This window comes from Macaca nemestrina, chromosome 18 (genome assembly GCF_043159975.1).
Source record: "Macaca nemestrina isolate mMacNem1 chromosome 18, mMacNem.hap1, whole genome shotgun sequence".
Taxonomy (NCBI): domain Eukaryota; kingdom Metazoa; phylum Chordata; class Mammalia; order Primates; family Cercopithecidae; genus Macaca; species Macaca nemestrina.
This window is the reverse complement of record NC_092142.1, coordinates 87,077,477-87,094,100: the sequence shown is the minus strand read 5'-3', so window position 1 is coordinate 87,094,100 and position 16,624 is coordinate 87,077,477.

Genomic DNA, 16,624 nt, shown 5'->3' with positions numbered 1-16,624 from the left:
GAGATGAGGCCAGGCTTCTGCACAGAGGCAGGCACGTGCCCAAGTTCAAGGTATGGCAGGTGGTGCTTCTACTGTCGGAGTCCGAGGCCCCCAGCCTGAGCTCTCCCACCCTCCCCGTGGGGTCCACAGCACCCCCAGATGGCAGAATGTGGCCTTGCAGCTCTGGGTGGGTGGGGTTGCAACCCGGACACCCTTGCCATGGCCTGCCCCGGGGCCTCCCCATGCCCCCACCCCACTCTCCAGCAGCCAGAGCACAGAGCCTCAGCTTTGTCACAGCTGCCCACGCTCCCCAGCCTCCCAGCCCCTACCTGCCACCTCCCGCCTCCCTGCTGTGTGGCCCAGAGGCTGCCTCTAACCAGGGTTCTCACGGTGGGGCCCCAGCAGCAGCACGCCGGGGGACTTGCCAGAAGTACACATTGTCAGGTCCCACCCTGGACCCTGAGTCTGTAGGGCTCAGGCAAGCAATAAGGCATCCCCTGGGGGGCGGCGGAAACCCCGACAGCAGACCCCCGGAGCATCCCAGCAGCAGGACCTGACCACGTTGCTGGCCCAGGTGGCCTTGGCCTTCAGCAAAGCACTTAGTCTCAGAGCCTCGTGTGTCATCCAGGCCTCAGAGCTGCCTCTCAGGGACAGGAGAGGATGAGGTGCCTGTGAACCCCAATGCAGGATCCCTGGTCATTCAGCAGAGACCCAGGCATTTTCACCAGGTGCCATCACTTTGCATGGGCATGGCACCCAGCAGTGGCGAGGATGGCATGGTCACATCAAAATGACACACAAGCAGCCCCGACATGGAGCCCTTGACCCTGACTCGCGATGGGGGCCTCGGGGAAGGCATCTGGGGCCCAGGAGGCCACCAGGAGTGGAGAGCTGGGCATTTCTTCACCAGCTCCACATCCAACCAAATAAACTTTCCTGAGAGAGTCTATCTGCTATGGCACTTCCAGCCCCTGAGAGGGTCTGTCATGGTGCGGTGGATGAGAGCAGGTTTGGGGACCTTGGGGGGGTTGGAGGAGAGAGGGGTGCTGTCCCACCCTCACCATGGCTGGCAGACAAGGTTTGCTGCCCTCTGAGCCGCAGTGACATGGAGGAGAGCCCTCACCAGGATGCGGCTCAAACTGTCTGCATGCGATTTTGCACAGGAGGTGGAATTGGTGCAAATGGATTCCTGGAATAGGAGAGAGGCTCAGAGTCCGGGCCTCCCTGAGGTGCGTCTTGTATGGAAGAAAGTGGGTCCTGCACCTGAGGCTGTAGGGCTCCACTGAGTCCAGCAGGCACTAAGTGTTCAGGGAGAAAGGACACGGAGACAGCAGGCCTTCCTGAGAGGGCCTGTGCAGGGGGCAGGGGGGGGGTGTCGGCTTCAGACCCGAGAGAGCAACGAGTGCGTGTCCCTCAGTGGTGCCGACTGCCTGTGTGCCCTGGTGCTTGTGAGTGATGGGTGCAGAGCCTCCGGGACACAGGAGCCCCACAGAGGGGAGGGGCATCCCTGCCTCGTCTGCATGGGTCATGGGGGCCCAGTGAGGAAACCCAGGCGCTGAGGCCCATCTAGAGACGACTGTTGGGGCTGTGTTTTCTTAGAGGTTTTGTTACCAAGGACGTTTTGTTCCAAATCCCTGCCCCTCACCTGAGATCATCATCCATCTCTGTGAAAAGGCAGAATAATTATTTCCATCCCTGCTGGCCAGGTTGGGTGTTCGTGGGCCAGGCTGTTGTTGGCATGGCAACAAGACAGGGCTTGGAGTGGTGAAGCCTCTGCCTGCACACCCAGCTGGGTCATGCTGCTTGCTCCCCACCAGCAAGCCCCCAGCAGCACTTCAAGTCCCTCCAGGAGAGAATATCCCTGTCCTTCCTCCTCACCTTGTCATCACCTGGTACTCTAGGGGTCTGTGGGATGCCAGGGCATGGATAAGACACCCCTCCTGTGGATTATTTCATTCAACCCTTGTAATAGCAATATGATGCAGGTATTAATTTTTATCCTGATTGCAAAGATATAAATCCAATGCTTCAACCTCTCACATGTAGGTTCAATTGATTTTCAACAAAGGCACCAAGACTATTCAATGCAGAAAGAACAGTCTTCAACAAATGGTGCCAGGACACCTGGATATCCATGTCCAATAGGATGGAGCTGAACCCCTACCTCACACCATACACAGAAATGGACTCACAGTAGATCAAGGGTAAATGTAAGAGGTAAGACTATAAAATCCTTAGAAGAAAGCAAAGGTATTAATCTTTATCACCCTGGGTCAGGCAATGGTTTCTTATATACAACACCAAAAGCACCACAAGAAAAGAACAAATAAATAAATTGCGTCAAAATTAAAACTTCTGTGCAAAGGATATCATCAAGAAAGTAAAAAGACACAATGGGAGAAACTACTTGCAAATCACACATCTGATAAGGAACTTGTATCTGGACTATATAAAGTACCTCTACAGCTCAATAATAAAAAGACAGATAACCTAATTAATATGTGGGCAAAAGAACTAAATAGGCATTTTTCCAAAACAGATACACAATGGCCAGCAAGCACATGGAAAGGTGCTGAGTGTCATCAGCCACCAGGGAAGTGCAAGTCACAATCATGCAAGAGGCAACTCACATCTACGAGTACGGCCGTGAGAAGAAGGCAGACAGCAGTGAGTGCTGATGAGAACATGGTGATGATGGGGCCCTCGTGCACTGCTAGTGGGAACGTCATGGTGCAGCTTCTCAAGTTAAACACAGAGTCACCCTGCAATGCAGCAATTCCATTCCTCTGTGCACACCCAAGAACCAAAAGCCGACGCCCACACAGAAACTGACGCACCAGTGTTTGCAGCAGCGTTATTTGTAATGGCCAAAAAGTGAAAATGACCTAAGTTCCCACCAAATTCATGCATAAACTGTGGTCCGTCCACACCATGGAATATGATTCAGCCATACAAAGGAATGGGGTTCTGGTCCATGCTGCAACACAGATGAACCTTGATAATGCCATTCGGAGTGAAAGAGGCAGAGCAGAGGCCACGTCGTGTGTGATCCCGGTTCTGTGAAACATCCTGAACAGGCAAATCCACAGAGGCAGAAAGCAGAGGACTGGTTGCCGAGGGCTGGGGGATGAGAGGAGGGGAGTGGCTGCTCAATGGGGACAGAGTTTCCTTTTGGGGCAACAAGAATGATCTAAAATTGATTTGGTGCTGTCTGCACACCTGTGTCTATAACCAATCATCACTGACTTGTACACTTTAAAAAGCTGAATTGTATGGCAGGAAAATTATGCCTCAATAAAGCCGTCATTCAAAACAGTGGAGGTTCAGTGGGGTCAACAGGTGGTTGCGCACACACCAACGGCAGAAGCAGGACTTGAACTCAGCCGTGCGGGCTGGCACTTGCAGCTGGGCTCCATGGCCCACTCTGGATTTGGAGGCTCTGTGTCTGTGTCCCAGCTCTGCATCTCCTCATCTGTGCCAGCCTAGCCCCGTGCCCTGTGGAATGTGGTCTGTGAACCAGCAGCATCGTGGTGCCCGGGTCTGCTGGTGATGCAGAATCTCCAGCCCCGCCTGGACCTGCGGACGGGATCTACATTTTGTCTGCCACACAGGTGGCTCATGTCCGCATTAAAGCGCGGGTTGAACCCTGCCACCCACACCCCACTGCCCAGAAGCACTTGCCAGCGGTTCCTGGACGTGGATGAGTCACATGAGTCGCCAGCTCAGTGAGGTAATAGCCCACGATCTGGAGCGAGAAGACCCAGGCTCAGATCCCGGCCGTGCCACTCCTGTGCACCTGCGTGTCCCTGTAAGCAAAGGTCAACCTCACCCTGTGGCGGGCAGGTGCATCCTTCTACCCACTTGGGAAAAATCCTCAGGGCAATGGGTAAAGTCTACCTTATTTTCCAGCCACTTTTTTTTTTTTCCCCAAAACACCAGGTAGCATCACCGACACCAAGGTGTTAGCATCAGAAGAGACAACGGAGCCTCTTCTAGACCAGCCCACTGCTTTACACATGAAGGGATTCAGGGAATAGCTGGGGTTAGGGTGCTCAGTGTGGAGCCCGGCACCACCGCAGGCCCCCTGCACTGTGGTGCAGCCACTCGGCCCCTTTACCTGGGTCCCAGGGTTGCAGAGAGAACTAGATTGGGCTGGAAATGGTACACCCCGTCCAGCCCATGCTGGGCACTGTCCACACCCCCAGCCCCGCCGACCTGCCCAGGGCAGCAGGAGTTCAGAAAGAAATATCCTGTCATGGGAGGGAACCCTCACGCCTCCCCCCATCCAATACAGAGCGTCACCACAGCAGCAGACGCCAGCCGGAGCCAGGGTGCTGGGGGCGCGCCCCGCCGGAGCCCTTCATGGCCAGCGAGGCGGAGGAGACGGCGTTTGGAGCAGATTCCCTTGACAGAAACTTGCCCCGGCTCCAAAACCATTAATGAAAATGCAAATGGTTTAAGTCTGAGAAATCATTAGACGGCTGCTTGTGTCAGAAACACAAAGCGAATCACTGGGGCTGTGGCCTCCCTGGCAGCTCTGCAGTCCTTCTGACTCTTGCCTTCCCAGAAAGGGACAGTTTCTCTGGAAATGAAGAGAGGGAAGCGATTTAGCAACTGCTATGTAATGCTTACATTTAAAAAAAAAAAAAAAAAAAAAAAAATCCATCCAGAGGCCCAGGTAGAGGCAAATGTTTTTTCCAATTAGCACAGATGTAGGGATAAAGCACCGCAGAGCCGGCCTGTGGACGCCGGGACTCCGTCAGGGCTGGCACAGTGGGGCCCGACAGAAGACCCAGCCAGGGACAGATTTCACGGAGAGGCATCCAGCGGGCCAGGCAGACAGCAGCAGCACGGATTCGGGACCGCGGGGGCAGCAAAAATCCACAGCTGCTGAGGCCCTGGCCCCGGCCAGCACCATGGAGGGAAAAGCAGCTACGCTCCCCCAGCCCCAGAAGAAACCCTGCAGAGGAGTGTTGGAGACCTATGGAAACCAGAGCGTGCCTGTGGGCTGCTCACGGCCGCCCATGACTTTTCCAACGCCAAAGCCCATCTCAGAGGGCTATGCACTAGCGCCAGGGCAAGGCGGAGCCTGGTGCAGAATCTTAGCCAAATGGTGATTTTTTTCAACACATTTAAAATGAAATCTTCCTTTCGCTACAGTTCTCAGAATTGTTTTTGCATCCACAGCCTGAGACGCCTGCCCTCCTCCACCCGCGGCCTCACCTCCAGCCCGTCTTCTCCAAAGCCAGATCTCTCTGTGGGGCTTGCCCCACACCCTGCCCCTGAGAGCTGAGAAGCAGCGTTTCCATCTCTTCTGTGTCAGAAGGGGGTGTCTGTTGCTGGTGTGAGAACATCAGCTCCTCCCCAGAAACATCTTTTACGCAAGTATTTATTTATCAGAAAAGGGTTTTCTGAGTTTCTGGGTTCCCATGACTTTGTTGCTCAGAGCAATTCTGCACTTTTGCTGTGATGGATGCGGGGACGTCCTTACTAAGGTGCCTTAAAAATTGTTCGAGGCTTCCTGCCAAAGCCTGGGCTCAGGTTCTCAGGAGCTGTAGCTTGCAATTCAGAAGTGGCCGGAACGAGGATCCTTCTCGACCAGCAGGTTGGATTACAGGAAACACTTACTGCAGCAGCCAACTGAGGGTGCACACAAGTATTGTTTGGTTTTAAAAGAATGATTACGATACTAATGGTGCCTACCAATCCACGCGGAAGACACTAGAAGCGGTGGTGTGATGCACACAATTATATCAACAGCAAAGGACTGCAGCAGACGCCACCTTGGCAGGGGTCTCACCCAGAGCCCTGCGCATCTGTGGACTTTTCAACAATTGCTTACAGGTGAGCACCACAAAGTGAAATTGGTTGGAAGCAGGAGAGTCTGCGGCCATTTCTGACCCGTCGTTCCATCCGGACACTCATTCCCTGACACACAGCCGCCCAGCGCTCCCCAGCTTCCGTGTTTTAAGCTGTGGCTGAGTCACCGAACACGTCAGGCTGGCTGACCACGTGGACGCTCCTGGCTGACCACGGCCTGCGTCCGTGTGATCTGAGGTTGTCCCGGCTGACAATCGAGGCCTGGATGAAGCCCATCTGCTTCATGAAGCCCATGTGACAATCGGCACCGGCCCCGGGGCAGCCCCTGAGGGTTCCTGTTTCAAAAGAATAAGACTTTCTTTGCAGAGGGCCTGCCCTTGGACTGAGCCGGCGGAGTAGCTCGGGGAGGTCCCAGAAAGCTGCCCCTGCAAGGCTTCACCTGGACGGGCACTGGCCCTGTGGTCGAATGTTGCTTCTGTGCCATTTTCATTAGCGAGTCGTAAATGACATATAAGCACTTTCCTCCCAGACGTTTCAGGACGATACGTTTGAGGCCTGAGGAATTCAAACCCCTGCCTCTACCCTCAGTTTCCCCACCGTGTCAACTCACAACGGTGAGAGACGCATGACGTGGCACAGAATTCCACAGCCCGCCTCCCGGAACCCCACGGCGCTTCTGCAGCCGGGCCAGTCTCATGTTCTTCTTTAGAGGCTGCTTCCTCAACATTGGCACCCTCCCCACCCCCCATCCTGAGTGCTGCCTCCCAAAGGCCTGAAAGTCGAACCTGGAAAGCCCAAAGCTCCCGAATCGGCCCCACCCAGTCCCGGTGCTTCCTGTGCACAGCACCTTTCCCAGACCGGCAGGATTTTCACTGTGGGGTCCGAAGACCACCTACAGTCAATCACCTGAAGGGCTGATTCACAATGCAGATTCCTGGGCACCCTTCCAGACACTGAGTCCACCCAGAGGAGAAGGGCTGATTCACAATGCAGATTCCTGGGCACCCTTCCAGACACTGAGTCCACCCAGAGGAGGGGGAGCTGCTATTTGCTGTCAGCAACCCTCCAGATGACCCTAACACCCCCCTAAACATAGAGGCAACTCAGAGGGCAAGTCTAGATTTGACCCAGATGCTATGGATTGCCCTTCGAAATATTTATACAAAAAACAAAAAACAGCTCTAACTGAATCGGGAGAGGAAAATGGCTCTAAATTGATTTTTGTAGCACATTTTGTAGTTTATTTGTTTGGTTTTTTGTTTGTTTTTTGAGATGGAGTCTCGCCCTGTCACCCAGGCCGGAGTGCAGCGGTGCAATCTCGGTTCACTGCAACCTCCGCCTCCCGGGTTCAAGCGATTCTCCTGCCTCAGCCTCCTGAGTAGCTGGGATTACAGACATTTACCACTACACCCAGCTAATTTTTGTACTTTTGGTAGAGATGGGGTTTCACCATGTTGGCCAGGCTGGTCACGAACTCCTGACCTCAGGTGATCCACCCGCCTCGGCCTCCCAAAGTGATGGGATTATAGGCATGAACCATCATACCCAACCAACAAATGTTTTTTGAACCCAGTGATGTGCTGCAGTGCTGTACCCCTGCCTGACAGAGGTAGGCAACACCTGGCCAGTTCTATGGGGAGCACAGCAAAATCGAAGGATGACAATGCCTATCTACCTGGAGAGGAGAGGCATGTGAGCAGGGCGTTGAAGACTAAGTAGGAGTTCACTGGGGACAAAGGAGTTTATAGACCAGTTCCACAGCCTATTTTCTGAGGAGAAACCTGAAAGTGAAAGAGGGAAAGAGAGCCTGCCCAGCACGGGTCGGGGTAAAGCTGCATCGTCCGTGTCTCCGGGAGCTGCTGGGGGTGCGGGGAGTTCTTCAGTGGTGAGACCACCTAACAAACCAGTCCCCTTGCTACTTTTGGACTGAGTGCAAGACTCACCCACTGCTTACTAAACTCCACTCCCCAAGCTGGAGCCCTGCAAAGGGTGTCAGGAGAAGCAGAAAGAGTCGTTCGGGGACGTGCCCATCTCTGCACTCAGGCTACAGTTGCATGGAGACGGGGCGGGAGAGGCGGGGGCCGACAAATGGCCTCTGCCAGGACACAGACACCGGCCCGACAGATAAGGGGCGGCTGGACGGCTTTGGTCTTTTCCGTGAAAATGAATCCGTGGAAATCTCCCCCACCCAGCACACACCAGGGGAATTATCTCTGGTGAGCGAAGGCCGGAGAGCCCACAGAGGTCTTCCGTGTGGCCCGTGCACATCTCTTTCCAGGAGTAGCACAAAGAGCGGGCCTGGCTGCTGTCCTTCAAGGAGAACGTTCCACAATATCAGCTGATGTGGTACCAGGAGACCTTGCGTGACCTTGGAGGGAAGACTGTGAGCTCAGCTTCTGACTCTGAACAATGACAAATGAACCAGGCCTAGCCCCTCCTGACCCCAGGGAGCACAGGTGGCTTTGATTTAATAAATGGGACAGGCACAAAGACAGCCAGAAAGCCCTGACCTCACCCTTGAGGACGTGCTACGGTGGCCCGCAGCGAGGGTCCCTGCCACCCAGCCACGGCCAGAGCACCTGCCACGTGCCAGGCACTGTCTGAGTCCTGAGGACCCTGCAGCGTGTCCCACACACGACTCCCCCCGGCACACAAGGTCATGGCCACGCAACGGGATGCTCTGCTCCATACCAGACTCAGGCCAACGGCCCAGTGAGAACAGAGTTGGCCCCAGCACGGCGCCTCCCACCAGCCCAGCCCCAGAGCGATGACAGCCTCACCGCCACCAAGGCAGGGTGGCGGCAGAAGGCCGAGGCAGGGTTGCCAAGCCCAGAGGGAGGAGCCCATCCAAGTCCCGGATCCACTGACAGCTCCTGGAAAGGCGTTTGCCTCAGGGACACCAGTGACCTGGGAGCTCAGGGTCCCCGGAGAAAGGGTCCCGTGAGCTCTAAGGAGCTGCGATTCAGAGACACTGGTGCCACAGCCAGGTTTCCACATGGCCCCTCTGGCCAGTTCTGCCCCCCAGGAGACCGCCTCCCTTAGGACTCATGATTAAAGAAAACCACCCCAGAGTGGGATGCTGGCGGGAGGCACAGTGCCGGGGCCAACTCTACTCTCGTTGGGCCGTTGGCGTGTGTCTGGCATGGAGCAGGACATCCTCTTGTGTGGCTGGACCATGTGCAGAACACACTGCAGGCCCCATGGGGGTGGTGGACCTGGGAACGAGGCCCCGAGGGAGTCTCTGAAGGAGCAAAACACTGCCGGCCTCTGCCCCTCGGAGGGGCAGGTTGGTGAGTGAACACACACTGATCTACGGGAGGAACTGGGGGAAAGCCCCATTGCAGGCTGCAGAGCAGGGTGTGAAGACAGGTGACCGCCAGTGTACACACGACGAAGGAAGCCGCAATCGCTGCCGCCTGGAGGCTGCAGAGCGGGGTGCGAAGACAGAGCGGGGTGCTAAGAGAGGTGACCGCCAGCGTACACACAACGACAAAGGAAGCTGCAATCGTTGCTGCCTGGAGGCTGCAGAGCGGGGTGCCAAGACAGGTGACTGCCAGCGTACACACGACGACAAAGGAAGCCACAATGGCTGCTGCCTGGGGACGCCAGGCTGTGGTTTCTCTTCGACACTCAGATTTCCTCCATGTGGGATATTCTCTGAGCTCAGCCACCTGGTCAGCTGCACATGGGCTGTGGAGGGCAGGAAGCCCGTGATGACCAGGAGGCCGGTGTGCATCCAACACGCTCACAGTCTAAGGGCTATGTTGGAATGGCCCAGGGCTGAGCAAGCAGCTGCCCGGGGACTCCCTAGCTGGCAGGGGGCGCAGCATCCTGTGACCACACTGCACCGAGCAGGTGTTCTGCGCACCAGCCTCGAGGCCCCCACCTCCTGCAACTCAGAGGCCCCTCCCTGAGAGTGAAAGCAGCCTGGCCTCTCCTCCCAGCACCGACCAGAACCTCTCCCGGCTCCCACCCCACTGTCCTCTCTTCCAGTGTGCTCTTCCGGCCCCTTCAGCCTCAGTCCACCCGTTGGTCACGTTCATCCCAGGGGTCCCTTCCATCCTGGCAGCCCGGTGAGTGCCTTGGAGTCCTGCAGGCCCTTCAGACAGCGGCCCCTTCTCTCAGGTGCAAATGGATCTCATGGGCTGGAAACCACCCTTGTGCCGTCTGTAAGGCCAGGGAGAGGCGTAAGGAATACCCCCACAAATGCACAGCACACAGGAGCAGCCGTCCCCAGGGCAGAGGCCGGAGATGGCGGGAGAGAAGAGCTGTCCCCATCCCTGGGGTCTCTTTCCCAGGAACCCAGAAAACCCATGGGGGCTGAGACTGGTGGGGGACGGCCACTCTCCCCGGGCCTCACCTTAGCTCCGTGCTGCGCCTGGGGGCAGGAGGCCCGGGTCCACAGGGAGGAAGGCTCCACCCACGGCTGCTGCTGCAGGTGGCATGGCCGTCCAGTCACCCAGGCCCGGGTGGTCGTGGTGCTGCTGGTGCATGGATGCCTGAGCAGCCTGGACTGTGCCCAAGGAGCTGGTGGTTCCAGGATTACAGGCAGCAAGGAGGGGTGCACAGCCAGGGCGAGCAGGCCGGCCCCGCGCCGGCCGCCGTGTGGAGGGAGGCTGCTGTTCCTGTTCTCAAGCCCAGAAAACACAAAGCGGCTCAATCTCCCAACGCGGGACTGCAAGGCCGGCTGGGAAAATTCCAGCTTCTCAGCTGCTTCCCAGAGGCCGGACCGCTGGGCCCTGGTCTGAAGGCCCCGTCAGGACACTCACCACTCATCACCCCATGTCTGCCACCCACTGCCCTCATGGCCTCGGGTGGCTCCGGCAGCAGGGGGAGCCCGTCCGTCTCCCAGGCATCCTTCTGCAGAGCAGTTGCCCAGCACTGGGGGCTGGGGCAGCACCCTAAGCCTGCAGTGAGGGGGCAAGAGGCCCCCTGGGATCGGGAGTGAGGAGGACGTGAAAGCCCAGCCAGGATCCAGCATCCGGCTCTGGTCTTCACTGGGCCCCTAGGGGAGCCGGAGAGGGGAGCTCTTGCCAGAAGCAATTAGAAGACATTTGGAAGACCAGACCTGGCAGCAGAGCCGCTGCCCTGGGCCCATCGCAGGCGCCTCTGCACCAACAGCGGCAAACCGAAGAGGGCCGCTCGGCCTGGTGAACAGTGGCCAAGCAAGAGGCTCGCAGGGGCTGGATGGCAAAGCTAGTGCTGTGGGATTCCAATGCTGAGTTTGAGAAAGGCATCCGGGATTTGCCACCAATAGCCCAGTGGGAGGGGAGGTGGGGGGAGCAGAGACAGCACGAGGGGCTGTGGTGGTGTGGCCGAGCCCCAGGTGGCGTGCATTCATTGTGTGTGTGTGTTTGAAGTGCTCCAAAATAATTGCTTTCAAAATGCTAGTTGGTTGACTGCAAAGCTATTTCCTTGAACATGACGCGTCACCCTTCCCCGAGACTTAAGGTCACTTAAGGTTTAAAGATTTTTTTTTTAACCGTTAAATAGGCAACAATGGGCCAGGTGCAGTGGATCATGCCTGTTTGGGAAGCCGAGGTGGGCGGATCACTTGAGGTCAGGAGTTCGAGACCAGCCTGGCCAACATGGTGAAACCCTGTCTCTACTAAAAATATAAGAATTAGCTGGATGTGACGGTGGGAGCCTGTAATCCCAGCTACTCAGGAGGCTGAGGCATGAGAATTGCATGAGCCTGGGACGTGGAGGTTGCAGTGAGCCGAGATCACACCACTGCACTCCAGCCGGGGCAAACAGCGAGACCCAATCTTAAAAAAAAAAAAAAAAAAAGGCAAAAACAAGGCGTGTAACTTCCCAAGATAAGAGACTCTAGAATATGGACATGTCTAGAAAACAAGGTGAAAACAGCTACAAAGCCCAACATGTTGAACTTCTAACTTCACTCTCTGAGGCTGAAAAGCAAGGGTAGAGCTTCACCTTCTCCTTAGAGCTCAGGATTTCGCTGGGCCACACGGGTGATGACAGAAAGAACAAACGTCTTAAAGAGGCTTTGGAATCAAAGGCAAAAAATTAACCTAAAACATTTCAAATGCAGCATGCACTGTGACTATGACCTCATCTGTCCTTGAAAATAGAAATAGAAAAATGTGCCTCAAAGAGCAAGAAAAATCTTTAAATGTCACGTGTCACGGGCTGGGGTGGCGGGAGGGACGTGATGTCCTCCGTCCTCTCCACCAGGGCAGAGGCAGCCGGCGTTAATCACACCAGCCGCTTATCTCCACGCTGCCTCCTGATAGGACGTGAGACAGCTGCGCTGACGCCAGGCAGAGTCCTGTTTTATTCTGGTTACGGCATGTCGTGGCCAACACTGTACATGGTTCTTGAAGTTAAGCATGACCCGATCAACAAACAGATGCAGTAGTGGCTGGCAGCTCTGCGGGGACCAGAGAGATGCCCCCCGCCCTCCCCAGCACACCTTTGGCCTTGCTGTGGCCTCTGTCCTGCCGGCTGCTCACTGCCATCGGCTGGACCAAGCCTCTGCTCTGCTCCAGGATGGCCTGGATGTACCTCCTCCATCCCCTCCGCTGGGGTGTGAGGCCACTCCCCACTCCTGTCTCCCCAGCAGAAGGGTTCTGCCTCTGACCCTGCGCCATTTCCCCTGCTTCCTGGCATGTGGCAGGCCCTCGTAAACACTGGCGATGGGCGGGAGGAAGGGCGCATGGGAGGCCCAGAGCCAGGGGCTCTTGGTGGCCTTGGGAAGAGGAAGGCAGCGAACACAGAGAAATAGCGGCGGGTCCTTGGTCTGGCGCTGCTGGCCGCCAGCCAGGCAGACAAGTGAAGATGCAGGAGACACAGAGCTGGTGCATGGCCTGGGCGGCCACAGGGAGGACGCAGGCGGGAGCCGCTCGGAGGACACAGCCAGCTGGGACAGCTCCCTCAGGGAGGACGTGGGTGGGGACCGCTCAGAGGACACATCCAGCTGGGACAGCTCCCCCCAGGCTGTGGCTTGTTCACGGCGTTCCCTTAATTAGAGCAAACGTGTGTGATGTTTCTGACAAGCTGTCATCATTTAACAGCAAGAGACAGACGTCAGACACGAAGGCAGCATTTTCACCATGTCTGACACGTGTCAGCCCTGGGCCTGGGCCACCTCCTGGCTTTCTTCTCCCACTGCGGGGAGACGCATGGCCGTGGGCCATGCGTGGCGGGGAGCAGAGGCCCGCGGGTGGGGGTGATCCCCACTTCCAGTTCCAGGCTGGTGGTTGCATCTTAGGGGGAAGGAGTTGGAGGGCATCTGTGTCCCACCAGCAACATGGAACACGACCTTGGCGCTCCACCCCGCTCTGGGCAGTGCCTCCTTAAGGCTGGAGACGGCCCTGAGTGCGTTAAGCACGTTAACCTATTCCATCTTCATGGTGTCATACAGGTTGGAACTGCTAAAATCTCCACTGACACAGGGAGAAACTGAGGCACAAAACAATCAAGCACTTGCCCTGATCCCATGACTGAAGAAGCCCCAGGTGGGCGTCCCGTGGGCGGGCTGCTGCGCCCCCACCCCCCAGGGCTTCTCCAGGTGAGGATTTGGTGAGTGCTCACCGGGTGTTGGTGAAGTGCCTGGGGCTCTGTCTCAGGCTGTCTCCTCCCATCCCAATCACAGGCTGGTGAGGTGGGACTTCCCACCCCCAGTTTTCAGGCAGAGAAACTGAGATCTCTGCTTGCCTTTATTCCTGAGACTCTGACTCTGCCACAGGGGCACTCCCTGAGGGGCCCTGTGCATGGAAGGTAACAATGCCATTCGTCCCACCCTTGTGGGCCATGCTGGTCCCAGGCTGCAGGTCCAGGTGAGGCTGGGGATTAAAGCCAGCACACAGGTGTGACCCACATCAGGGATCCTCGGGTGGGATCCTAGTAACGCAGCTGCCGCCGGCTGACTCCCCACAGTTGTGAGCTGCTGAGCCTCCCCGAGCCTCAGTTTCCTCCTCTGTAAAATGGGGTGGTGACAACGTGTGCTTTATAGACCAGGCAATAGAGTTCGAGCCCCAGGGCCACACCTGGCACATCACACGTGCACAGTAAACAGAAGGAGTTTTTCCAGCTCCTGAGACTGGAGGCTCACGCTGAGCTCTGTGCTGTTGATCAGGACCTGCTCAGTCCAGAGGCTGGAGTGCAGTGCTTGAGGCTCACACTGGGCTCTGCACTGTTGATAAGGACCCACTTAGGCATCCCTCTGGGCTTCTCAAGGTGCCTCCTATCTATTTCCACCTTCGAGCCTCAGGATAATGCTCAGAGGATTCTGGCCTGCCAACATCATCTGCCCAGCCCGGATGGCAGGGCCAGGGCCAGGGCCAGGGGGCAAAAAGGTTTCGGTTCCACTTTTCACAGCATATGTAGTTCCTTGGGGCTCTAAGCCTCTCGGCCAGGCTCAATCCCAGCTTCCGGCCCGTGGGATGAAGAGTGGTCTCTGCTCTGACCCTTGTCATAATTCTCAGGGTCTCTGAAACACCCTCTCATTTCACCCTTCATTTCTAGTCCTGAAAACTTTCCCAGTCTTTCTTTCAAGCTTGTCTATGGATTTAAAATGTTGCATGTTGGCCGGGCGCGGTGGCTCAAGCCTGTAATCCCAGCACTTTGGGAGGCCGAGGCAGGTGGATCACGAGGTCAGGAGATCGAGACCATCCTGGCTAACACGGTGAAACCCCGTCTCTACTAAAAATACAAAAAACTAGCCAGGCATGGTGGCAGGCGCCTGTAGTCCCAGCTACTCGGAGGCTGAGGCGGGAGAATGGCGTGAACCCAGGAGGCGGAGCTTGCAGTGAGCTGAGATTGCACCACTGCACTCCAGCCTGGGCGACACAGCGAGACTCCGTCTAAAAAAAAAAAAAAAAAAAGAAAATGTCGCATGTTACATTTCCCCCAGAATGTCTATGTGTTTAGAGTGTGAGAGGGTCCCCCTGTCAGCACAGCCTAGCGTTTCACTGGAGGCCTCCCTCTAGCATTTTCCAGGCAGCCGAATTGTGAATAGCCATGCTTGTGCTGCTTATTTCTTTTTCTTGTCTTATTCCTTTGGCGATGACCTCAGGTACAACATAGAAAAGTAGCAGCAAGGCCAACACCCTTGTTTTGCTACTGACTTTAGTGGAAATGCTTTAAATGTGTTTCCATTAGGAATAATATCCGATGCAAGTTTATGAAGTTAAGAAGGCTGTTTTTTATTTCTAGTTTACTGAAATCAGGAAGAGGTGACTTTGGTCACAAGGCATTTTGAATGGATTTAGAGGTTAATCTGGTGATGGTTTGTTATGTTCCTTTGCAGAACCAACCTCGCATAACTGCAAATGTCCCTTTTATTCAGACACTGCCACATAAAGTTTACTAATATCGTGTCTAGCTACAGATTCCTTTTAAAAAGATTACTTTTCTACTATTCAATCAGGCTTATGTAGAAGGAAGATGAAAATTAGGAGGTTTATGTGTTGTTATTCCAAGAGGTAAGGAAGCTGGGGCTATGACTCTGTGTAATCATCCCATGACAGCCCGCTGGGCGCTCCCAGGCAGGCACATCCCCTGCCAAGACTCTGGTGTGGCATTTGGGAAAGTGGGTTGAAGGCAGGGGAGGGGCCGATCCTAGCGCTAGGACATGGTTTAAACAGGATTGTGATTAGAAGACAAACAACAGTGAACTCTTGCCAGTGAGTAATGATTCGCCAAGTACTACAAAATTATGGCCGAGTGTGGAATAGTAAAGTCCCTGCTCTTGGATGCCAAAAGAGTCCATGGAACATTTTAGGATGGTTGATAGTTTCAACACACCTTGATAGTTTGTGTGCCTGATTCCAAGGTTCTGCTGTCCAATGTCACAGACACTGAGTGAGACGGGCACTCCCTTGGACCAGAAGTGGTGTTGATGAAAACAAGGAATGCTCTGTGACAGAGGCCATGCCAGCTCCTCTCCAGGCTCTGCTGTTGCCTTAACCCGGCTCTATGGTCTTGGGTAAGACAGCGCCCCTAGAGCTTTCCAATCTCGTCTTGTTCTTCCCACCCTCTGTTTCCCTGGGCTAGCCATGGTCTCCCAGCCAAATCTGCAAACCCAGGGCTCTGCACCTCACATTGCTCCCTGAGCCTTGAACATGCCTCGTATCAAACATCTCTCTCCTCCTCAGTTGTAAAGAAGCTCTTCCTCTAAAGACTACAATAACTCCTTGGCTGTGTTTCCCTTGCTTCTTGCAATGAGCTACCATGGCTCATAGCATAGTTATATACACACAGTCACATGCACACATAGTAGTATGCATACAGAGCTGTGCACACCCCATGGTGGTATGCACACATAGCTGTATTCATGCACAGATGTATGCATGTGTAGCTGCACACATGCATGGTGGTATGCACACATAGCTGACACGTGGTTGCATGCATGTGTGGAGGTATGCACACATGGTCATATGTGCACATAGCCATATACATGCATGATTTCATGCATGCATAGCTGCACACACACAGTTGCATGCACAAATAGCTGTCACACTTTTGGTTGTATGCACACATGACTATATGTACACATGGTGGTATGCACACATGACTGTTTACAGCTATACATGGCTATATGCATGCATAGCTGTACACAGGCATGGTTGTATGTATGCATAGCTGTATGCACACATGGTCTACACACATATGGTTTTACATACCTATGGCTCTATGCGTGTGTGGTGGTATACATGCATAGCTGTGTGCACACATGGTCTACACACACATGGTTTTACACACATACGGCTCTATGCGTGTGTGGTGGTATACATGCATAGCTGTGTGCACACATGGTCTACACACATATGGTTTTACATACCTATGGCTCTATGCGTGT